Consider the following 25,704-nt stretch of genomic DNA (forward strand, 5'->3'; position numbering starts at 1 on the left):
TGTATCATGTAAAATTAGGAAGTAAGATGGACTCTTCTTGCATGCAGCTAAAGCAACCCTCAGAATATCCATTTTGCTTCACGGTACATATGTGTGGCATAGCCTTTCACACGACCCTGAGCATACCTAATTCCCCTAGAGACTGTCGCCCCTTGAGAAAACATTTTATTTCTCAAAGAAGTAATTAGCCTCAAGGGCCGAAAGGTTGCATCACATCCTGACCCAATATTATAAAAGAGGCGGGACATTGTATCCCTGTGTGATTTCTCTCTGGATCTTGCTTCAGGCAAGTCCACTTAAAATTGTAACATTTATACCAGAATAAAACATTATCTACTGACTACTGATTCTTGTTACTGCTGTTTGTCTTCGCCAAGTCCTGAGGGTCCAACCCACGTGACTAAAAAGTAAAGACTGTTCTACACTACACCACATATGTAGAAGTGGGTTATTACACTGTTAAAATTAATAATGATATTTAATTTTCTTTTTTTTAAGTTTTGCAGGGTTATAAATGCTCCTTAACCAGTTCATATTGTGAATATCCAAAAAAATGCCACTACAGTTTGTTAACCACCTATTAGTGATATGCAAGCAAAATTTCACAGCAATCAGATGAAAAATAATCATTCTGGAGTGTTTTGAAGATGTGAAAATGTCATCCTGAGAAAAATGGCAATTTGTAAAATACCCTGCAGCAAGTGAACTCATACAACTGCCCAGGATCATATGTTTCATCCTCTGCATGTTTTATGGCTCTCTGTATTCTCGTTCTCTTTTCAGAGCTTCTCCATTTGCTTATGCATTTTCTCTTTTCGTCATGTCTCTTGTATACAATTTGGGCTACCTCTGTCAGCTCACTATTTGTCACTGCAAAATCAATCCGTTTCTTTGAAACAAATATTTGTTCTGGACATGTGGCCCAGATTACTGAATGAACACATTCATCTGTATTTTGTGTACACCTGGCTAGAATTTCATTACATGCCAAATGTTGATATAGAGAGAAACTTTGTCACTACTTCAGAGCTCAACTGGTGTTTCATTTTGTGTGACTCTGAGACTCCTCTCCCTTAACCTGGCTTCTGTTAGGAATCGGACAGTGATCATGACTTGGTTTCTAGTCAGTTGACATGCATTGAGATAGAGTTGCATTCCTGTACATCAAGGATGCCACTTACAATTTGCAGCTCTATAGTAATTAGTGAGAGCTGAAATTGTTTTTCCATTCAGCTTTCTTCTTCCAAGTGTTATGCATTTACCTCCCACTCTCTGATCTAATTTCTCAGTCCTGTGCCCATGCGCTTGGCGACATGGTTTATGCACTCCCCTTTCATAATTTGGTATCGTCATAAATGTTGAGTTGAGCCAAATGTTGCGATTTTTAGCATCTCCATCTGACAATATGGTGGTCACTCTGCTGCCACCATCTTCATTGCATAATGCATTAAGCAAAGCAAGAGAGACAGCCTACCTAGCTCAAATGGGATGGAAGACGTAAGAAAATTTATGAAAACAACAGGATTTTTTTTTGTGATGTATGGCTTTTTCGGTTATGTTGTGGTATATAACGTTTGGAAGTTTTGTTGGTAATTATATTTTACATCATGTGAATTTCATAAAATTTATTACAAAAATGGAGACTGTATTTAATTCAATATGGCTACTGTATTGGTTACAAATATGTTTGTAACATCATCAAGGCCTTCATATCATATCTTTAAAATAGCCTATTTTCTAAACTACAGAAATATGGTATTGGCCTTACTTTACTCTTTCCCTGATGGTGTTTTATGTTACAAACTAAGATATTTTTAGTATTTAGTAATCAATATATTTTTAATTTTAATGGAAGAAATAAATCCTATCTCCATCTGTCCTCTGTTAGTCTGTTACATAAACAAAGAGTTCACTGTTCATTCATCACGGTCTTCAATGCACTGTCTAATTATCTTAAAGCTTTGAAAAAAGGTTCAGAATAGAACTGATAAAATTTCTTCATATTCATACCTTCTACTCAACTCATGACTTGTTTATTCTTACAAACTGTATTAACCTACACAGGCGGCTATGTAGGCCTACTTATAATTTTGTACATCTTTTGACTTCTTCCTTATCACAAAGGTACAATGCTTATCAATAAATGAAATGTAATACATTTACATCTAACATTAACTATCCACTAGCACTGCATTTTTGTCTATTTTTCTGTACCTTTTCTTGAAACTGCACGCACACACCGATTTCTCTTGACTTCCTTGTATTTTTTCCGGAGCCAAGCAACTTCTAATGATTTATATTGATACTTTTCTCGTAACATAGCTAGCATAATGTCATTTTCATTCAAAGAAAGCTCTGTTTGTGTGGAAGCATCACACATTTTATTTGGGAGATCACTGGTAAAGTCATCAAGTTCAGCTGACGCACAATCTTGCAGTAAAGAGTCACCATTAAAGGATTGACGTAACTTTTTCCGCAATACTTCATACTTTCTGGTGCTCAATTTTCTTTTTACTGGAGGAGGCGGATTAGGAATATCGAATAGTGTGAACAGCATTCCACACTAACTTGTTCCTATTAGTGTTCCTAACTGCCCATCTTCGAAATGATTAGAGCACAGTTTTATATTATTATATAAATAGTCAATACTCTTATCCATTAAATCTTTCCTTCCAAGGTTTATCAACCACAATCTGTTCCTGAAAAAAAAAAAGCATTAGATTAGATTAGTCTGCATTTCTATACCACGGGACACTGAAATTTCCAACATGCATTTTTCTAAGTTCTGTAGTGTGGAAATCTGTGACAGGTTAGTTTAGGCTTTTGGTATGCCTTGCATATACTAAGTGAAGTGAAATGTACGTTTTGCGTTCATTTTTAAGTGTTCTACCTCTTTATTTTGCGTGTTAAACAGTCACTTTTAGGTTACCTACACTGATCAGTTCTTTCCAATTTTTAGTTACGCTGGCCAGCAAAAAAGTGGATCACCTAAGATTTTAAAGAACTATAATCATTTTATAGCTTATGCTTTAGGTTATTTTTTCTTCATTCTGACTAAGGCATATTGTAAAATGAAAAAAACATGTAACCTGTGCACTTCATCCTGTCATCAAAATGCTTTTTGTTTGCAGTTTATTTTAAGTTCTAAAGTGTTGTAATTTACACAAAATTTCAAGTAATCCATTTTGTGGCTTACATTAACAAATTATTAAGCCACTGTAACTGTTACTGTGTGCGTATTGTGTTATCACTCCTAGTGTCCTCCATGCTAACCACCAGATCCTGAGATTCCACTTCTCCTACATATGCACAGATGTTCAATAGGATTCAAGTCCGGCTGCATCCTGATGTCACGAAGGCAGTGAGCAGCATGGAGGGGGATGGTTATGCAAAGGGAATTACACGGTCCGCTAACACCTCCACTATATATTGGTGCGCCTCCATCGACGAAAACAAGTTTTGCTTGAGTTCAAAAACTGATATCGCTCAAACCATGACAGAACCATCCAAACAGCGTTCTTTCGGGAAAGTTGCAAGGCGAATATTGCTCCCCACTCTCTCTTTCTCTAACATCAGATAACCGAAAGCAAAATCGCGATTCACCCGTGAACGGCACCATTGACCACTAGTCCACAGTCCAATTCTGGTGTTGACGCATGCACTGTAATCACACTGCCCTATGCTGGAGGTGAGTGATGGTGAAATTACAGGTCTTTTTGAGGTCAAATTGGCTTCCTGGAGCCTTCGTGTACCATTTCTCTCACTCACAGTGATGTTCCTCACTGTTTCGAGATGCTTTCTGGCCTGGACCGCAGTCGTGTGGAGATATCGCAAGATACAGAGAATCAGAAACCTGTCCTCCTTGGTTGATGTAGATCTACCACGGCCTGATTCTGGTTGTCTGAGGTTGGTTCCCAGTTCACAGAATCACTGTAGGACACATAGAATGCTTCTACGATAGCATTAACCGCATAAAGAATGATTCATCCATCTTCAACAAACATGACAGCTCTCGTAATGTCGTCTCAAATAAGAGGCATTTTAACATATCAAATTGAAAACAGAAACTGAAGAAACATTTTGATTTACGACATACAATGTGCGATGCATTGATAATTCATTAATAGGGCCACCACACAATTGTAAAACATGAAAGTTTTATTACTGGTCTGTGTCGTAAAATCATAAACCATACAGTCTAACGGTTAGGGATACAAAGTGGCTCACGAGGTGGTGTGGCATTTTATAACATTATGTTCATCTCCAAAAATGTTGAATACATCCATAGGCGGAGAGAGAGAACAGTTTCCTTGGGGGACAAAGCAAAACCATGGAATTCCCATAACGCAGTTATGGTGTCATCATTTACGTCCTCCCGTCAACACCTGTGGAGTAACGGTTAGCGCATCTGGCTGCAAAATCAGATGGCTCAGGATTGATTTCCGGTCGGGGCAAGTTACCTAGTTCAGGTTTTTTCCGAGGTTTTCCCTCAACCCAATATGAGCAAATGCTGGGTAACTACCAGTGCTGGACCCCGGACTAATTTCACCGGAATTATCACCTTCACCTCATTCAGATGCTAAATAACCTAAGAAGGTGATAAAGCTTCGTAAAATAACCTACTAAAAAAAATTACATCCTCCCCTCATTGTAGCTTGCCTTCACCTCATTCAGACGCTAAATAACCTAAGATGGTGATAAAGCTTCGTAAAATAACCTACTAAAAAAAATTACGTCCTCCCCTCATTGTAGCTTGCCTTCACCTCATTCAGACGCTAAATAACCTAAGATGGTGATAAAGCTTCGTAAAATAACCTACTAAAAAAAATTACGTCCTCCCCTCATTGTAGCTTGCCTTCACCTCATTCAGACGCTAAATAACCTAAGATGGTGATAAAGCTTCGTAAAATAACCTACTAAAAAAAATTACGTCCTCCCCTCATTGTAGCTTGCCTTCACCTCATTCAGACGCTAAATAACCTAAGATGGTGATAAAGCTTCGTAAAATAACCTACTAAAAAAATTACGTCCTCCCCTCATTGTAGCTTGCCTTCACCTCATTCAGACGCTAAATAACCTGAGATGGTGATAAAGCTTCGTAAAATAACCTACTAAAAAAAATTACGTCCTCCCCTCATTGTAGCTTGCCTTCACCTCATTCAGACGCTAAACAGCCTAAGATGGTGATAAAGCTTCGTAAAATAACCTACTAAAAAAAAAATTACGTCCTCCCCTCATTGTAGCTTGACCATGGTACAGTACAGCGTATCAGATTATGATCATTTATTAGTATAGGGCTTGAACTGTAGATCTGCTATAAATTATAATAGGGCATAATTTTAAACAATCTCCCTCTTTTTCTCTCTTGTACACAAACACATGCATACATGCGTACTGGTATCACTGCTAAAAGAAATATTTTTATCTTTAGCTTTCCTGAAGATATCTAATTTTGTGCTGTTTGGGTACAGGGAGACAAGTCATAAAAATGAGTTGGAGACAAATTAAAATTAAACTTGGAGCCCTTATTGCAAACACAAATATAACACATCAACTGCTAGTATTCTTTTGATTTTTGCACACTCACTTGTATAATTTAACTGAGTGTTCATCTGGGGAACAAAATTCCATCTGCACAAAAAAAATGACTTATCTGAACACCACAGAATTATTTTATTTAATCTCGTCTTTAAGTTTACACATTATACCCGGATCACTTTTCTTTTTTCTGCATTTTTGTGCAATATGTTATTCATATTGCTCTGTGGCGGTCTGAACACCTGCAGACTTTTAACACACGAGTACAGGATGTTACAAAAGAAACATTACAATGCTTCCATTCCACAAATGAGGTATAGAAATTCTTATACATTCAAAAATTTAAAATAAATATTGTCCAGACAATGATCTGAAGACATTAACTCGTCAATTTAAGCACAAAAACTTAATCATAAACAAAAGAAAATTCAATATTTTGTAATGTTAATAAAAGAAAGAGTTTAGACAAGTTTGGGGGGCAGTGCCCCCCCCCCCATGTCCTTCCATAACTCCGCCTATGAATACATCTCTCTTTGGTCATAAAACCTATTCAATTTAATAATACTCTCTCTAAATTGGTGATTTATTATAGATGATTCGATTTTTACAAAGTGATCCATTTTTTTGCCGGTCAGTTTATTTTCTAATATTTTAAAGCCAACTGACGTCCTATATGAATTCTTCATATTCCTAACTAGGTCTACCTTCTCTCTGAAAATTACACCATTTTTTCCATTTTTTTTTCAAAAAAACCTTCAGTGTCGTGTGCTACAGAAAACCCAAAATGAGATTTACAGCATTACCAGTACTGTAATGTTATCCATATTACGGTAATAATAATTTATTTATTTAATCTGGCAGAGCTAAGGCCAGTAGGCCTTCTCTTCCACCCAGCCACACTCCAATTCTAATTGAATACAATAAGGTTACAGTAGTCATTACATTAATATCTAGGTCGTAAAACAAGATGAAAGTGAATTATGAAAGTAAAAGTAAACAATGAAGGTTAGAGGGAAGCCAGAGAGAAAAAGACCTTTGGGGAGGCCGAAACGTAAATGGGAGGATAACATTAAAATGGATTTGAGGGAGGTGGGATATGATGAGAGACTGGATTAACCTTGCACAGGACAGGGACCGATGGAGGGCTTATGTGAGGCAGCAATGTACCTGCGGTTTCCTTAAAAGCCATAAGTAGATAAGTAATGTTTGTGAGACAGTAACTTAATAACCACTGATAAGAAATAATAATAATAATGAGAAAACTCAAATCACTGACAACCAACTGGCTGCACACGGTGCTATGTGCAGGTATTGAGCACGGTGTGAGCGGAGCAGTAACGTGTACAGTATCTTCTCGGTAGTAGTGGCATCTCGTAGGTCGACGCCTGTTTGTCATGGAAAGAAACACGTTAAAGTGAAGGCCTCTGACGCCAACAAACAATTTTAATCCTGAATGGGAAGCAACAGACTTCATGGAATGTAGCAAAGTTCTGTGCAGATTTTTCGAATTATTGGAGGAGATAAATTTGTTTCTGGAAATGAGTGGAGAACTTGTTGCACAGCTGGAAAATACAAACAGATCACAGATAATTATGTTATGCAGTATCAAGCTTTAAACAATATGCTGTCATTATGGGAACGTCGACTGTCCAATGGCGATCCTGGTCATTCTCAGGTTGACACGTGTGATTTCTTAGAGATGGGCTGTTATCTTGAAAATCTCCAGTTGTTTTCTTATGAATGACTTTGAAGACAGATTTCAAGATTTGAGTCGCCTAAAAACGGATTTCGATCTATTTGCTACACCATTTACAGTGTACAATAAATACTGATGATACTCCCAAAGATGTCCAACTGAACTAAACAACTTGAAATGTGCCATTGAGCTGGCTGACAGTCACAGGAACAGACGTAGTTTGCTAGACTTTTACAGCCCATTTCGTAAATCAAGATTCCCTCGTCTCCATAGGCTTAAGGCATCTTTAATTTCAATGTTTGCTTCGGCCTCTGTTTGTGAAGCTTTATTTTCAGGTATGAAACATAGCAAAGGCTATGAAAGAGCCACCCTCAGTGATCATAACTTGAAGCGTGCATTAAGGGTTCAGAGTTGTGTTTCATTATGTCCAAATATAGTTCATTTCGTATAAACCAAAAGATGTCAAAAAGCAAGAGTGTGTGCCGATTAAATCTGAAAGTGTGACTCTTAATTGAGATATGTATCCATTGCACAATTTAGATCACTTTAATTTGAAACCATCTTTCCAGTATTATCGTTGTATTTGTCAATATGTTTTGTTTACATTTTATAACATGTCCAGTGTGTAGGAGCTTCATTTATAAATTGCTAACCTTCATTGACAATGTATTGTTTCCTTCTTATATAACTACACTTAAAAAGATGTTGCAAGTATATGCTACAATTATAGTTATATTGGTTCAATGTATTTGTATTTCTATAATGTAGGCTATTTGCATTTAGTTGTTTATGCTCGACCATGCCGAAATGTAGTAATTATACACCTGGTAGCAGTCCTTTAATGCATGTCATTAAAGTACACCTATTCATTAAAGTTCAGGTTTTCGATTATTCTCGGATATGCAATCGAAAGACGAGGGAAACGTCATGGAGGCAGGAAATTCAATACTGTCACAGAAGGTTATGTTCTGTTACTATAATAATTAGCGTTAATTGTAAATAATATTCAAATAAATTCAATTATTTGTCATCTCGTTTTCCAATTCTAAATCAATTTCCAGGTTATATCAAAATTAGTTCATGTTATTCATGTTAGGAATTCAAGAATGGATATCAGGCAAGGGTAAACATGTTCAAGGATGAGAATGGTGACTTGCTTGCAGATGCTCATTCGATCCTGAGCAGATGGAAAAACTATTTTGGACAACTACTAAATATACATAGGCCAAATACAAATGATCGGGACGAAATGGAAATACAAACTGCTGAGCCATTTATACCCGAACCTACACTTTCTGAAGTCGAAATTGCGATAAAAAATCTGAAAAATTATAAGTCTCCAGGTATTGATCAAATTCCAGCAGAATTAATACAAGAGGGTGGAAGCGCATTATCTAAAGAAATTTATAAGCTTGTACTTGCTATTTGGGAAAAGGAAAATGTACCAGAAGAATGGAAGGAGTCCATAATCGTACCTATCTTTAAGAAAGGGGACAAGACTAACTGTAGTAACTTTCGAGGAATATCACTTTTGTTGACGTCGTACAAAATTTTGTCCAATATTCTTTTGAGAAGATTAACTACATATATAGATGAAATTATTGGGGATCATCAGTGTGGTTTTAGGCGTAATAGATCAACTATTGACCAGATATTTTGTATTCGACAGATAATGGAGAAAAAATGGGAGTATAAGGGTACAGTGCATCAGTTATTCATAGATTTCAAAAAGGCGTATGACTCGGTTAAAAGAGAAGTTTTATATGATATTCTTATTGAATTTGGTATTCCCAAGAAACTAGTTCGATTAATTAAAATGTGTCTCAGTGAAACGTATAGCAGAGTTCGTATAGGTCAGTTTCTGTCAGATGCGTTTCCAATTCACTGTGGGCTAAAGCAAGGAGATGCACTATCACCTTTAATTTTTAACTTTGTTCTAGAATATGCCATTAGAAAAGTCCAGGATAACAGAGAGGGTTTGGAACTGAACAGGTTACATCAGCTGCTTGTCTATGCGGATGATGTGAATATGTTAGGAGAAAATCCACAAACGATTACGGAAAACACGGGAATTTTACTGGAAGCAAGTAAAGAGATAGGTTTGGAAGTAAATCCCGAAAAGACAAAGTATATGATTATGTCTCGTGACGAGAATATTGTACGAAATAGAAATATAAAAATTGGAAATTTATCTTTTGAAGAGGTGGAGAAGTTCAAATATCTGGGAGCAACAGTAACAAATATAAATGATACTCGGGAGGAAATTAAACACAGAATAAATATGGGAAATGTGTGTTATTATTCGGCTGAGAAACTTTTATCATCCAGTCTGCTGTCAAAAAATCTGAAAGTTAGAATTCATAAAACAGTTATATTACCGGTTGTTCTTTATGGTTGTGAAACTTGGACTCTCACTTTGAGAGAGGAACATAGGTTAAGGGTGTTTGAGAATATGGTACTTAGGAAAATATTTGGGGCTAAGAGGGATGAAGTTACAGGAGAATGGAGAAAGTTACACAACACAGAACTGCACGCATTGTATTCTTCACCTGACATAATTAGGAACATTAAATCCAGACGTTTGAGATGGGCAGGGCATGTAGCATGTATGGGCGAATCCAGAAATGCATATAGAGTGTTAGTTGGGAGGCTGGCGGGAAAAAGACCTTTAGGGAGACCGAGACGTAGGTGGGAGGATAATATTAAAATGGATTTGAGGGAGGTGGGATATGATGATAGAGAATGGACTAATCTTGCTCAGGATAGGGTCCCATGGCGGGCTTATGTGAGGGCGGCGATGAACCTCCGGGTTCCTTAAAAACCAGTAAGTAAGTAAGTTATTCTGTAGATTATAACAAGGTCAATGACATTATTGTTCCTCGGAAAAAATCAATACTTTCGCGTCTGCGCACATCTCACAATTTACGAGAGATGCACAAGGTCACTTCCACTCTTCGGTTAGATATGAATAAAATGAATACTTCCGAATAATTGCAAGTTAAAAATATGGTCGAGCATAAAAAGTCGTATGAAACTTGCCTATAATGGTAATTAAGACGCTCGTATGAAAATTATGAAATTCACTTGCGCTCGTTTCATAAACAAACATACTCGCCTCTTAATTACTATCATTATAGGCTTGTTGCATAATGTACTATTAGGCTTTAGGCGTAATTTAGTGTTGGCACAAGCTAAATAATGAACAGTGTTTATCAAAGCGCATGATGTATTCTTCTTTACTATCCGATCATCTACAGAGTAATGGTAAACTCAACTACAGATTACAGAGGCAAGCAGGCTGCCACCGCACTACATTCCGCGCTGACAAAGATCCTGCACCATGCGCACAGAAGTAACATGGCGTGCTTGCGACTTGGTTGATGGTGACTTAAATATTTATCCGTATAACCATTAAACGTTGGGAAACTTGAAACAACTATTATTAACGAGAACTGCTTGAAAAATATTTCCTTAGTCGATTCTTAAATTGGTTTGATGTCTGACATTACTCGGTAGGGAATTCCAGAGTTGAGGAACAGCCACTTTGAAAGAAGATGAGTATGAGGATGTTCGGCGGCAAGGATAATACTGAGGAGTGCTGTGATCGTGTGTCTAGATTATGTGGTGGATAAATTTTGAAAACGAGATAGACAAGAGTGGAGAAATGCAATACATGAAAGAGGAGGAAATGTCAGTGGATTTTTTTGTGATCTTCTAGATGGAGCCGGGACAACATTTCGAGGGATGGTGTTATGTGATCAGCCCGGCGAATATTGCAGTCTCTGCGTCAAAGTAACACTTAGACCAGTAAACAGAATATCACGGTAATTGAAGTGGCGCATCATGAGTGTTTGCACTAAAATCTTTTCAGGAAAAAGGGTAGAAAGTTCTTCAACCGCTTAAACAAGTGGATTAGTAAGAATACTTTCTTAGAAGTTTCTGCAACTTGAACGTTCCAATTTAAACTTTTATCCATATAAGGTTCTTCACTTATTTACTGAACGGAATTTCGGTGCCATTTATTTTAATCGGAGACACATTTGATATAGTAATAGTGCTTAACAAACGTCAATGACCACAATTATTGACTGTGATTTTTATGGATTTAGTTTAAGTCGGAATTTCGTTGTCCATATCCAAATTGAGTCGAGATCGTCATTAATTTTAGATATTGCATCATTTATTTTGTCAGTGTGGAATTTTATGTATACTTGAAGGTCGTCTGCGTAGAAATGGTATCGGCAGTACCAGTACTTTAAAGATTGTAGTTTGTATAGACTGAAAATAATAGAAGCCCGAGAACTGATCCCCCCTAACCTCACGGCCTGCCAAGAGAAAGAACAATTTCCAGCTATCACATTTTGTTGGCAGCCATTAAGGTGAAAGGCAAACCACAGGACATGTTCTTCTAGGTGTAGGCGTCTGAGTTTACAGATTAACAGGTCAACGTCTACAGAACTGAAGGCTTTGCTGAAGTCAAGTAAAGTCATTATTGTCAATTTACGTCTGTCCCAGGCCTCAGACAGATCTTCCATGACTTTAAGTAATGCAACACTTGTGTTATGTCTGACCCTGAAACTTGAGTAGAAAAGTTTGTACTTGTTTAAGTAGTCTGTCAGTTGCTTGTGTACAATGCATTCCAATGCTTCGGATAAGACAGAATGATGATAGGTCTATGGTCATGAGATGCCTGTGGTTTAGTCTTGGGAAGTGGGTGGATAAAAGTGACTTTCCATTGTTGTGGGCAAGTCGAAGTCATAATTGAGGCATTGAAAATGTGAGTCACAGTCAGTAATATTAAGTCCATTATTTTGTTTAATAACGAAATGTTGCCGTGGTCTGGTTCTTCTGTTGCAGGTAGTTGTGTTTCGTTTCAAGGCTTTCTTTACGTCAGATTGTGTAATGTACGAAAAGTAAAATTTTTCTCTTGAGGAGATGGTCCATAGGTTAGAGTTCAGCGATTGTTTGCTGTTTGTCGATGGAGCTACGGATTGTAGGGTGAGTTTTCGTAAAGTGGTCATTGAGACATTCCAGTGAGATTTAGTTGCAGTCTACCTGGATAACGGTATGTATAGTGAAAATTCCAACTAATATACACAATAAAGTAAATCAAAATCATTTTACAGCGTTTTCTCACCTTACAGGGTCCTTAGGAAACCTAAAAAATGAGAGTTCTGGCGTTTTCTCCTGGTTGTTGCTACAATTAAAAGCACTGCATACTGACCCTTTGCAGGGAGTCATTTTAGGATTAACTTCGTATCAAAATACTATAGAAAAAGTCTTCTGCAATAAGAATTGTTTATTATGTGTAGTCATGACTAACATGTGTTTATTATCTACTGTCTTTTCTGACCGAACTACATAGAATGAAGCTTACTGGTCATCACTAAGGCAACAATAAATGATTCGAGTTTCGTGACTGTGAACACCAGTCAAGATGGAGAACAATAATTATAATCCAGCTGAAAACCATGAAGGTATAAACAACGTCCTTCCAGGTAAAGCGAAGACTTCTGGCCAAAGGGAGTCTATGTAAGGCAATTCATTTTTCATCAACAACAGTTTAATGGCGCATGACTTTGAGGAGAAATCAAATTTAAGCAAATTCCAACTGAATAATGCTGTACAACATAGGATTAAAAAACGCCCTCACAATGTCGTCAAAGGACATTACTGAAGACTAAGACTTACAATGCTAACAGAAACCATGCTAGTAAATATAGTCGATCTACCAGGCCTTTATGCAGTTCATGCACTCACCCAAGAAAATCAAAAAGGTAGCTCATCTGCCCTGGAAGGAATGCGGAGTTGGGGGTAGTTTCGTAATAGTAGTGGAAGGGGTGGATGGAGAAAGAGAGAAAGTTTGAAAATAGAAATACAATGTGGCATGCATTATAAAAACATTGACTGACCAATTCTGCGTTGCATTACAGTGGAGTAGGTAGCTAATTTTGAATCACTTTCATCATCATCATCATCATTATCATCATTGCTCCTATCATCACTATCGTCTTCTTTATCCAAAGAAATAATCAGATTATCCACTACTGCAGGCACAGTATTATGCCGAAATCTATATTGGCTCTCCACTTTTAATGTATGTTGACAATAACCCTTCCAGTTCTCTTTGGGGCAATCCCGGTTTCTTTCCTAATTTTCTTTTCTAATTTGTTTTAACGTAAATTCAGACAAACCAGTGTGCAGTAATATGCTGCGTGTTTAGTGCCTGAGTAACTAAATGTGTAAGACTCTTATTCTTGGCTTCATTATCACACGTTTCTATTACTTTCGCTATTACTTCACGTACTTGAGAATGAATTACCTTCTTTTTCTTAGGAGCCGGCATGATTAGGTACACTTAAGTCTAAATTTAGTTGCTATATACAGATACGCTTAGAGATACACTTAGTCTCTCTATATATGCAAACTCTACACACACACGAAAATTTTATTGCTACGTCTTAGCCTTGAATATATATTTACATCAGCAATTCTATTAACTAGAGAAAACAAACGTTCACCTCCATCTTCCACATATAAATGGAGAGAAATGTTTTTTGAAGAAAATAGGCCTAGAAAGGGGATTAGGGTCATTCCATAGTTACACACGTAACATTTTTGAAGTAATTAACTATGATCTTTGCAGGATATTTAATTAAATACTTAGTAGTTCATAAAAAATATACTACTGTCTTTTAACATAAGCATTCCTAAATATAAACACAAATTCTTAATGAAAAGGAATAATTAATAATGTAAAAAATATGAAATATTGTATGCCACTTGATTTATTACCAAAATGGAAAATGTTCATATTATTGTGCCAAATGACATAAATGCATTCAGTTGTTTTCCATATAATTAAGACACTTGTTTAGTACATGTAACTGCTAAATCACAAACTTAAAATATCTTTGAGCAACAGTAACAAGTATAAATGATACTCGGGAGGAAATTAAACACAGTATAAATATGGGAAATGCCTGTTATTATTCGGTTGAGAAGTTTTTATCATCTAGTCTGCTGTCAAAAAATCTGAAAGTTAGAATTTATAAAACAGTTATATTACCGGTTCTTCTATATGGTTGTGAAACTTGGACTCTCACTCTGAGAGAGGAACATAGGTTAAGGGTGTTTGAGAATAAGGTGCTTAGGAAAATATTTGGGGCTAAGAGGGATGAAGTTACAGGAGAATGGAGAAAGTTACACAACACAGAACTGCACGCATTGTATTCTTCACCTGACATAATTTGGAACAATAAATCCAGACGTTTGAGATGGGCAGGGCATGTAGCACATACGGGCGAATCCAGAAATGCATATAGAGTGTTAGTTGGGAGGCCGGAGGGAAAAAGACCTTTAGGGAGGCCGAGACGTAGATGGGAAGATAATATTAAAATGGATTTGAGGGAGGTGGGATACGATGATAGAGACTGGATTGATCTTGCTCAGGATAGGGACCAATGGCGGGCTTATGTGAGGGCAGCAATGAACCTCCGGGTTCCTTAAGTAAGTATAATACATTACTTCTTCTAAAGACTTTTATACTATGCCTACACTTCTTGTTATACAAAACAACACTAGATTACACTAAAATGCACGGTCCACAGTTTACAACCATATGTGGTGATATTTCCTGTATAATGTCATGTGACGAATATACCAATGTGTCAGCCATTTGTAGTACTTCCCTTCCTTGGACATCAAACACACTTTCACTTCTTTGCCACCACAAGCTTTTGTAATTTCACCTGTATATTTGATGTCATTTTTTTTTACTACATCAACGACTAGGTTATTTAGTGTCAATGGGATTGGTGATAGCGAAATGGTATTTGATGAGATGAGGCCGAGGATTCGCCATAGATTACCTGACATTCGCCTTACGGTGGGAGAAAACCTCGGAAAAAACCCAAAACAAGTAATCAGCCCAACTTAATTCTTGAAAATACTATCAAAAAATGTTAAATGTATAAACATTTATATCAATAGAACAACTAATATAGATTTAAAAAGGCCTATCTTTTAGAATTGCTAAATGATACCTAGGGTAAGTTAATTGATGTTATTAAATAAAACGATTTTAAATTAATATCAGAAATTTAGTATCATTTATCTAATGTGCCAATAATCACGTCAATTTATTTATACATAGGCCTAATATTGTGGCTATCTACTTACCATAAAAATGTACTGTATAAGCTTGTTTTATTTTTATAGGTAATAAATTAACATAAACCAATTTTTGTAAGGTTTTAATTCAAGGAATTAAAAAATAATAAATATTTTATACGAACTCTAGGCATAAATTAAATGTTTTATGCTAATTTTAGGCCTACACACTATATTTTGACAACAATTGTTACTGTTTAGTCAAATGTCCAAAGAAAGGTGTGAACCTCACAAGTGATACCAAGAAGGCACCACTTATGAGGCAACTAGGCCAGGAGATAATGGGGTAGCGTGACCAGTTCTTTTCCCCCTTACAACAGTTATGGAACACTTATTTTCAAGAGTGTTTAACCTACAGTATACGTACATTGAAAAAAACGCACAGGTGCGTGTGCACACGCACACACACACACAATTATCTAAATCAACAATAAGTATTTGAAATTTCATTACTAATTATGTTTAGGCATAAAGACTTCCAATAAGAATAACAATTGTAACTGGATTTTACGATAAAATTTGGTCACACATGAACATAACATTTTTCTTCGTTTGTACATAAATCAAAATGTTGTCCATATAAGAAGTTGATTTCGGAATATGTATTTTATAAACTTTGTGTTAAATTTCTATCGTACCTGCTAACATGTTTCGACCTATTTATGGGAAATCTTCAGAACTGGGCGTTGTTGGTTTTGGCGCCTATTGTTTTGTTTCCTGTGAGGGTGCGTTCGTGTGATGTAGTGTAGTCAAAGAGTGTGTGTGTTCCGAAGTTGAGTTATATGTTGAGAATTTCATTGCGGTGTATTTTCGTGTGTCTGTATATTTCATATTGTTCTAGTGTGTTTAGTTTCTGCTTTTTGGTTGGATGTGTAGTATTTCCATGTCTGTGTTGATGTCTTTGTAGGTGTGGTTAGCATTTGTGATGTTCTGCATATGTGGAGGTGTTTTGTAATTTTGTTATGGCTGTGATGTGTTCCTTGTAATGTGTTTCAAATGATCTACAGAGACATCAACACAGACATGGAATTACTACACATCCAACCAAAAAGCCAGAAACTAAACACATTAGAACAATATGAAATATACAGACACACAAAAACACTTACTTACTTACAAATGGCTTTTAAGGAACCCGAAGGTTCATTGCCGCCCTTACGTAAGCCCACCATCGGTCCCTATCCTGTGCAAGATTAATCCAGTCTCTATCATCATATCCCACCTCCCTCAAATCCATTTTAATATTATCCTCCCATCTATGTCTCGGCCTCCCTAAAGGTCTTTTTCCCTTCGGTCTCCCAACTAACACTCTATATGCATTTCTGGATTCACCCATACGTGCTACATGCCCTGCCCATCTCAACTGTCTGGATTTAATGTTCCTAATTATGTCAGGTGAAGAATACAATGCGTGAAGTTCTGCGTTGTGTAACTTTCTCCATTCTCCTGTAACTTCATCCCTCTTAGCCCCAAATATTTTCCTAAGCACCTTATTCTCAAACACCCTTAACCTATGTTCCTCTCTCAGAGTGAGAGTCCAAGTTTCACAACCATATAGAAGAACCGGTAATATAACTGTTTTATAAATACTAACTTTCCGATTTTTTGACAGCAGACTGGATGATAAAAGCTTCTCAACCGAATAATAACACGCATTTCCCATATTTATTCTGAGTTTAATTTCCTCCCGAGTGTCAATTATATTTGTTACTGTTGCTCCAAGATATTTGAATTTTTCCACCTCTTCGAAGGATAAATCTCCAATTTTTATATTTCCATTTCGTACAATATTCTGATCACAAGACATAACCATATACTTTGTCTTTTCGGGATTTACTTCCAAACCGATCCCTTTACTTGCTTCAAGTAAAATTTCCGTGTTTTCCCTAATCGTTTGTGTATTTTCTCCTAACATATTCACGTCATCCGCATAGACAAGAAGCTGATGTAACCCGTTCAATTCCAAACCCCAATGAAATTCTCAACACACAACTCAACTTCGGAAAACACACACTCTTTGACTCTACACTACATCACACGAACGCACCCTCACAGGAAACAAAACAAGAGGCGCCAAGACCAACAACGACCAGTTCTGAGGATGACCCATTAAAGGTCGAAATATGTTAACAGGTACGATAGAAATTTAACACAAGAAAGTTTACAAAATACATATTCCGAAGTGATACAATGTTAAAAGTCGTGTAATCAAGATGTAGAAGTTGATTTTTGTATGATGTGCCTCACTTTTACATTTATGAAACATTAAAAAATGAAATGGTTTTGAAGAAATATAAACAAATGTCCATTTGAGCGTGAAACACAAACTCTCAACCTTTCGTTGTAATAATTGTAATCAAGCACGAAATAATCATTGTTTTACTGTTTCTATGCATTATAATTATTAACAAAGGTCAGTACTTCATTATTAATTGAATTTAACATACGTAAGTAATGATTTATTTGCCTTAAATGTGCATTCAAATATGTGACTTCTAATAGATAATTTCGCGCTCTTAAACCACAAACTTCTTGGCGCTTTTTCTCCCACTTACGTGTTGTTACATAATCAGTGTTGTCAGATTCAAAAAATTCGGATATAACGAAAAAAAATGACATATAACAAGCAGAGATTCGTGAGATTTTTATTTTTCGTGAAAATGTCGCATTTTCATTACGCAGAGTGTATTCGCCTGAAGAGTACCGTTAGCCAGCCGCTTGCTCCAAGGTTAGACTCACACCCCTCAAAACAATCACCCCTAACTTCTCCAAGGTTCAGGGCAGATGATCTGTGTCACCGATAGTACGCATCAGTGAAGTTTCTTGCTTTTACGAGAGGATTGGAAACCAATAAAAATCCATACAGAAGAAAACGTCGTCGTAATTAAAACGAACCACATATCAATTGTCAGAGTCTATATCTACTGTGATGCTATAGCAAGCTGTCATACATATAAACCCAGATGACAATAGACATTCAGAGTATCTATACAGTCAACTGCAAGATAAAATTCGAACATTGGTTCAACAAAGAGTGTTCGGAGATATGTAAGGCCAACTGAACGTCCTTCATAGAGGCAGAGCCTCCAAAAATGGACCCACTGAATTATGCGAAAAAACACAGGATATAAGATTCTCCCGAAGACAACTAAATCGGAGTATAGCGAAAATGAGGCTAATCTGGCAGCAGAAGACATAAAAAACTCTTTCTCTGCCCAGAAAAGAAAACCCTTGCCCCCTACAATAGGAATTCACATCCTATACAGGAAATTCACTTCTCACAAAATGGCAAGAAAGCAACAGACTGAACACAAAAATGAAAATAGGAGAGAGGAACTCAAAATCACCCACCCATTACATGGAAGTGAAGGATGCTACCACACAGCCAGTCCAAATGAGCACATAAAGCAATCAGCCTAGACACCCGGACATCACTGCTGAAGGATGGAGACACTGTGATATCAAAATATTGTACAAGAGCAAAGGCAAAGTGAATGATCCAAACACAAACAGAGGAAACCCTGGAAAACAATAGCTTCACACTGTTAACGAAAATATTAACATCAGAGGAATAGTAAGAATACGCTCTAGGTTGTAAACACCCTGTTGCAAAAGATTTGACAAGAGTTCCAGAAAGGGAGCTGTGTAACATATCTTCATTGACTTCAGCAAACAGATGCTGCAGAAGTCGGCCCACACCACAGCCACAGTGAGGGGCATACGTCCAAGTGAATGGCAAACAGTTGGTGTCCTGCCTTCCTTTTCGTGTTTTGTTAACAAATAAGTGTGATTCGTTCACCTCAACTACATGTCTTACACAGTATTTGAAATACTTTGAATTTCGTAATTTGTAAGGATTTTCGAAAGTATTTTGTATTTAAATGCATAAAATTGATGTATTTTGTATTTCAAATACTCAAAATACTTTCTTCTTCTTATTGTCCTTCAAGTTTTGGATTTGGATTTGAAGAATGAACTTTTGTCTTATTTGCCTACCCATTTCAGATGTGCTAGCCATACACTTACGTTTCTTGCCACAACTGATTTCCTTAACACTAGGAGGACCAGATACTGTCTACCTACAAGGACCGGACCCGTTATTTTGACGGGTGCAGGTTTAACAGGTTTTCTTTCCAAATATTTAACACTTTTGAATAGGAATGATTATTTATATAATTTTTTAATGCTTTTAAAGTATATGTATGATTTTTCTCTAGGATATGACATTTTTTAAATTTCAGTAACTATTGAATTCATCTTAAAAAATCTAAGTACAAAAATGAAAGAAATAATTTCCATATTTAAACACTATGCATTACACTATAAACAAGAAAGACAAAAATAAGCTTCCTTTCATGATTGTTTATTCAAAGCCACCAGCTGCATCACAACACCTTACACAGGCACACTCGGAACTTGCTAAGCATGGTCCACACATGTACTTGAAGCACTTCGACACTGATTTTCACTTCTGTTCTTCCCTCTGCATCCTCCAGTCTGACATGTCTTGCGGATGTTGCGCTGCTGAGGAATTATTTCAGGAAGAGGGGCTGGTGGTCTAGTGGTTACATATCTGGCTGCTAGTTCTTCTCCCAACTTGAATATGAACTGGTGCCAAGACACATTATCACCTGTTACCTCCTGTACAGAATCTATGCATTGATTGCGGCAGGTCCAGCACATTGAAAAATACTTGCATAGGCCATCTAGGGCATCCGTATTTCACAGTGTAAAGTCGAGCCATTTGATCTACGATGTCAACACCACACTCAGTTTCAGTATAGAACATCACTGTTTCAGGTAGCTTTTTTTGAGGCTGCTCATTGATGGTAACTGTGTTGTGTATTGTGCTCAACAGGAGCACATTCTTGTTCTTTTTACACTGACAGGAGGTTAGGGTCATGTCACCTGACTTGTAAATAGTGGTACTGTGCAAGGGCACTGTAGGTGATTTTGCTGATGGAGGAACTTCCCATCTAGACGTTTCCAGTGTACCGACTATGCTAATACTATTGTGTTTCAAATTTTCTCCAAGATTTTGCCGTGAAGAAATTGTTGCATGTAATATTTCTTCCCTTAGAAAGGTAGGGCTCTGCCAGACGCATTACAACATGTTCTGCTAATAGTACACTGCAGGACGCTCCTCATCTCTACCAAGGTAAGGAAAATCGTTCACCAAGTATTTAGAGCTTGTATCAACAGCCAGCCAAAACTTTATTCCAACTTGTCTGGTTTGCTGTTCATATACTGTATGAATGGGCAGCGAGCCTTGCAAGGAAACAACTGTTCATCCACAGTGACATAACAAGCAATTGGCAATGAAGGTATTCCATACAGGAGTAGCAGCTGAGATCGTGTGGCTTTCTCGTCAAATCGCAGAAACCTCAAAATTTCACTAAATTGATTTCTACTCATGGTGTTTCGAAAAAATGCTGGTCCCCAAACCTGCGACCATAATAATTTTAGGAGAAAGTTTTTGCGCCATATACTCCTCTCACATACATAAGAGAAATAGCAGTCTCTAATGCTTCAATACTAATGGTCCAGCTGTCATCTTGTAATTCCTGACGTGCTCTTTTTTCAGTGCATCTTTTTATATTCAGAAGCATGCTGTCATCAATTAGAAGTTTCCATGCACTCAAGTGCTTACCATTTATGACGGACCTCTTCGCATGGTCTGTAGGTCCGGGGACTTCTGCCACGATATTCTGTCGTGCTCTTCTTCCAGGTGCAGCTTGTGGAGGAATAACAGTCCATTGTGTCCCATCAGCAGCAGTCTCAACACTTCCTAGGACAGGATTGTTTGTTACCTGAGAACAATTTCGTTCTCGGCCTCTGCCACGGCCACCTCTGGTAGTTGGAATATTAGGAGCCAATGGTAATGAAGCAGCTGAAAACATAATTAATAAATTATATACTTTTATGTTAGAGACACAATTCAATCCAGGAACTAGAGTTACAAAGATTTTTTCACATTGCTGTTGTGGTAATTAGAATTGAAGTAACATATTACTGGTATTTATAAGAAATATGGTGATGAAAATAATAATAATAATAATAATAATAATAATAATAATAATAATAATAATAATACGACAACGAATAAATAATAACAATAAATAATGATGATGGTAATAATAATAATAATAATAATAATAATAATAATAATACGACAACGAATAAATAATAATAAATAATGTTGATGGTAATAATAATAATAATAATAATAGTAATACGACAACGAATAAATAATAACAATAAATAATGATGATGGTAATAATAATAATAATAATAATAATAATAATAATAATAATAATAATAAAAAAATAATAAAAATAATAATAAGTACCTAATAATAAAAAAATTACGTAGCCTAACTTACCTTTGTAGATGAAGTATCAGCTGGCTGTTCTGGTTGCTCATTATCTTGCCTCACATTATGCGATGAATCTCCATCTGAAGAGTCACTAGTTTCATCTCTGCTAGGAACGTGATCTGCGTCCTTATCAGCGTGGTCTGTACTTTGATTTTCACATAATTCGTGGATTTCGTCAATTTCGCACAGATTACGGGGATCTTCACGTTCTGAGTCGTTACCAGACGTATTCATCAAATAGTCGATTTCTTCTTCTGACAAATAATGTTTGTCAACAGAGGCTGCCCTTGTGAAACTGAATTTTCGCCGACGAAAACAGCGCGCACGTGTCAAAACAACACACACTCAGAGAGCAATATTTTATTTTTAGATACCGACAAAGGACCTGCCGAAGTCATAAATCATTCGCAGAGTCGAATGAAATCTAAACATTGCTGCAACAATAGAAATTTGAACCGCATCTGGTATGCAGGCACGGCCGGTCTGAAACTTGAAACCCATCAGAATGACGGGCGATGGTGCTACTAGTAGTAATTGCTTGTAACATCCTTTAGAAAAGTCATAAAAATCCAATATTTTTAGGAATCATACATCACAAAGATAAAATAAAAGTCGTAAATTGTGGGAGTCATAGGATGAAAAGCTTTCGAATAAGAATTATTTAAATACGTGGTACCCAGCAGAATGACGGGTCCGGTCCTCCTAGTGTTAATGCCATAAAGAAATCTCCAACAGCATCAAGGATCCATCACCCAACACTTGCTAAATGTTCAGCATTATGGAATGCGTCTAGGAGACCCAAATCCTCAGAAATTATATCAGATGTCTTGAAATATTCATTACAGTTTCCTTGCCCAACTCGATGGAATTCTCTTCATGACTCAATCTCTCAAATATTGCAATTCAAACGTGATACAAACAATATATGTGAAACACTGGGATAACCAACTGCTGTAGCCCTTGATTTAATGCAAAATGAGAAGACGTGCTATTACGGCCAACTTTTGTCCACATTAATTTCCCTCAAAAACAGATTACATATTCTGTTACCTACTAAACTCTGCTATCTATTCCAAGTAACTCCAATCCTAATAAGTTCGCTTTCATCAAGATTTAAAGCGATGTTGATCTGATCCCAGAAGCAATTGAGCTATGACAGCTTGCTTCCACCCATCATTTAAAATGGATGGCTACCTGACACTGCCTCACCAAAAGATAAGAGGATACAGAATATGTGTGTGAAATCAGCTGAGCAGTTCTCTGCTACACCTTTGGTTAGTTCAGAGGATGAAAACAATTCTTATGTTTTCAACTCAAGTACAACAGACTTTGAAAAGCAAAAAGAAAAGAACTTGTCTACTGCGGAGTATGAGCTTTCATACAATTCTTAAACAGCAAAGGGACAACCCTGTGCACTCAAGAGAATTACCCAACAGTGAAACAAGCTTTTATAAAGTATAATACAAGTTCGTGTTCGTCTGTGCCTGTAGAAAGACTGTTCTGTTTTGCAGGATTTATTCTTTCACAAGCAAGAGGATCCTTATCTGATAAACTTCTTGAGAAACTGATTTCTTTGAAAGGGAGCAGTAATTATTCATATGTAGCATACTTTCATTGCTGACTGTTCAGTCACAGTGTTTATAGAAAACTTCCGAGGTAAAAATACTTTTAATGTTAATATAATATTTTAGATTTTTAGTAATATTATTTCTTTAGGCCTATATACTGCATTGATTATTTGAAATACAAATGTATTCTGAGTATATAAAATAGGCCTACAAATGTATTTTGGTTAGGCCTAATTTTTTAAAAGTATTTTGTATTTGTATTTCAAATACTATTCTTTGAAGTAGGCTATTTTGAATTTATATTTGAAATACCTGGATGTCAGTATTTTGCCGAGCTCTGGTCCTACACCACCAATCTTCTGTTGACTGTTAGTAATGATAACATAGTAAACTTCCCTGTAAAATCTATAGTAGTCCACAACAGTATTGGCACCGACTTTGGCTTTGATTGCAGCGTCAAAGATCTTTATATGGAGTAGCTGGAGATAAATGAATATTAAACTCTGGACAAGAGTCAGTTTATTACATTCAAACAAGGTCTTGACTGCTATCGCACAGCTAACTACTATACTTCAAGCAATGCGGCACACTATTACTCTTACTTCTCTTCTGCTGCACCACTTTTCCTTCAGCTCCACAATCAATACACTTGATATTTTCTTTGCTGGGCAATAATTTGTGGACGACACAGAACTCTATGCAACTTTCAATATCTCTACAAGATTCATACAATTTGCGTAAATTAAAAGCCATGACTTGAAAGTGGCACTTCTACTAACAATGCATGTTTATAAGGTTGCTATAGCAATGACATCACGAGAATTGTTTATTCAATATTGGCTTATAATGATACAATTTTCATAAAATTTTCGTCTAAATATATTGTATATTCGTCCTTCTGCCACATCGGAAATAATTTCGATACAACAATAAATTCTAAAATACATACTTTAATTTCCAAAAAGACACTATCATAACATATAAGGTTAATCGAATTTTCTGTTTAACTTGGTCGATTAACCTAAGGGGTGGTGCTATAGATCAGGAAGTTCCAGGTTCGAATCTTGTCTCGTCTAAATCAAAGTAAGTAAAAAGTTGCATTTATATGATGTTGTAATGTAGGCTATAATGTAATTCGAGATACATAAATTAGATGGCAGAATTGGAGTAAAAAGGGTGTAGAGTAGAGTGAAGTATAAAAGAAGAAAAGATTTGAAGAGAAGGGAGAGACACCTAGCAGACAAAAAGAGAAATACATTTTAAAGATTTATATCACTCACTAGAGGAGTTGATTCAACTAACCTGGAAATAATGTGAATCGTTCAGAGACAGTTTCTTGGAAATAACTCCAAATCCTTCAGAATCCATATTCAAGACGAGACCAAAACAGATTTTCGACATCACAACACTATCATTGGAACAGATCCATTATAGGACCCACCCCGAGTATTCCATAGTATCGATTATATACAGTATATTTTCGATTATTATATCAAGTATGCCATCTTAAGAAAACAAAAAACATACAACAAATATGTATCATTTAATAAAACCAACAACAATGCAATTAGCTCATATCAGTCATCTTTGTTATGCAATAAATTATATTTTATACAAAACAAAGTTAAAGAAACAAACCAAAGCTAAACTTAAAACACAGTAACATTGAACTTTCTCAAACAATAAAACATTGGAATTAATACAACGATGAAATTAAGTTCATATCAGCCATCTTTATAATATATTATGTTGTATATCATTCAAATTAAATTAAAGAAAACAAACCATTCAAAACTAAAAAAAAATAAAGAAATAAACAGGGCTAAACTAGGGCTTGGTTAGTTCCCTTTGTACTTCGCTTAATCCCCCGTAACTGTCTTACAGCTATATCCTCTGCAAGAGGGCTTAGAAATATAACAGAGGGGCTCATTCCTATCCTTTACCCTGTTAACTGCTGCTAAACTCCTTTACCCAACACTATGAGAGCTACCATCGTTTCTTACCAACATTCCTCCACTGAAATCAGACTCCAAGAAATGGAAAATGAGTATGCGTGCTTTTGGTTTAAGTTGTCAGTCCCGACAAGCAAGGCGAAGAGGGAAGAGGGAAGACATTTCTGAATTTGTTTGATGTGTTGTGCTATATTAAAAATGCCATCACATGTAAAATGCGAAAATTTCGAGTGCAAGAATCGGAAGGACAGCCACCCGAAGAAATTGCCAACGTTTCTTCAAAATACCGGGAGATAGTGAAAGGTGAGTTTTCATTTACAGTGTATTAATATTATCATTTAAACTAATTTTATGTATTGTAGATTTTCCTAGCAACGTGCATCATGATGAATTGCATGAATT

At 36.4% G+C, this 25,704-nt stretch overlaps 1 protein-coding gene across 10 annotated transcripts in view; it reads right to left on the minus strand.

The window, feature by feature from the left end:
- Positions 1-1,610: 1,610 nt before the first annotated feature.
- The window catches only part of LOC138693819 (uncharacterized), a 148,202-nt gene continuing 124,108 nt past the window's right edge, over positions 1,611-25,704 (minus strand). For all 10 annotated transcript variants that reach the window (XR_011330499.1, XR_011330498.1, XR_011330496.1 and 7 more), the window contains one exon: positions 1,611-2,699. The gene's annotated coding sequence lies outside the window, so the exon portion shown is untranslated. The remainder of the gene's footprint in view (positions 2,700-25,704) is intronic.

The sequence above is a fragment of the Periplaneta americana genome, unplaced genomic scaffold, assembly GCF_040183065.1.
Source record: "Periplaneta americana isolate PAMFEO1 unplaced genomic scaffold, P.americana_PAMFEO1_priV1 scaffold_22, whole genome shotgun sequence".
NCBI classification, from domain to species: domain Eukaryota; kingdom Metazoa; phylum Arthropoda; class Insecta; order Blattodea; family Blattidae; genus Periplaneta; species Periplaneta americana.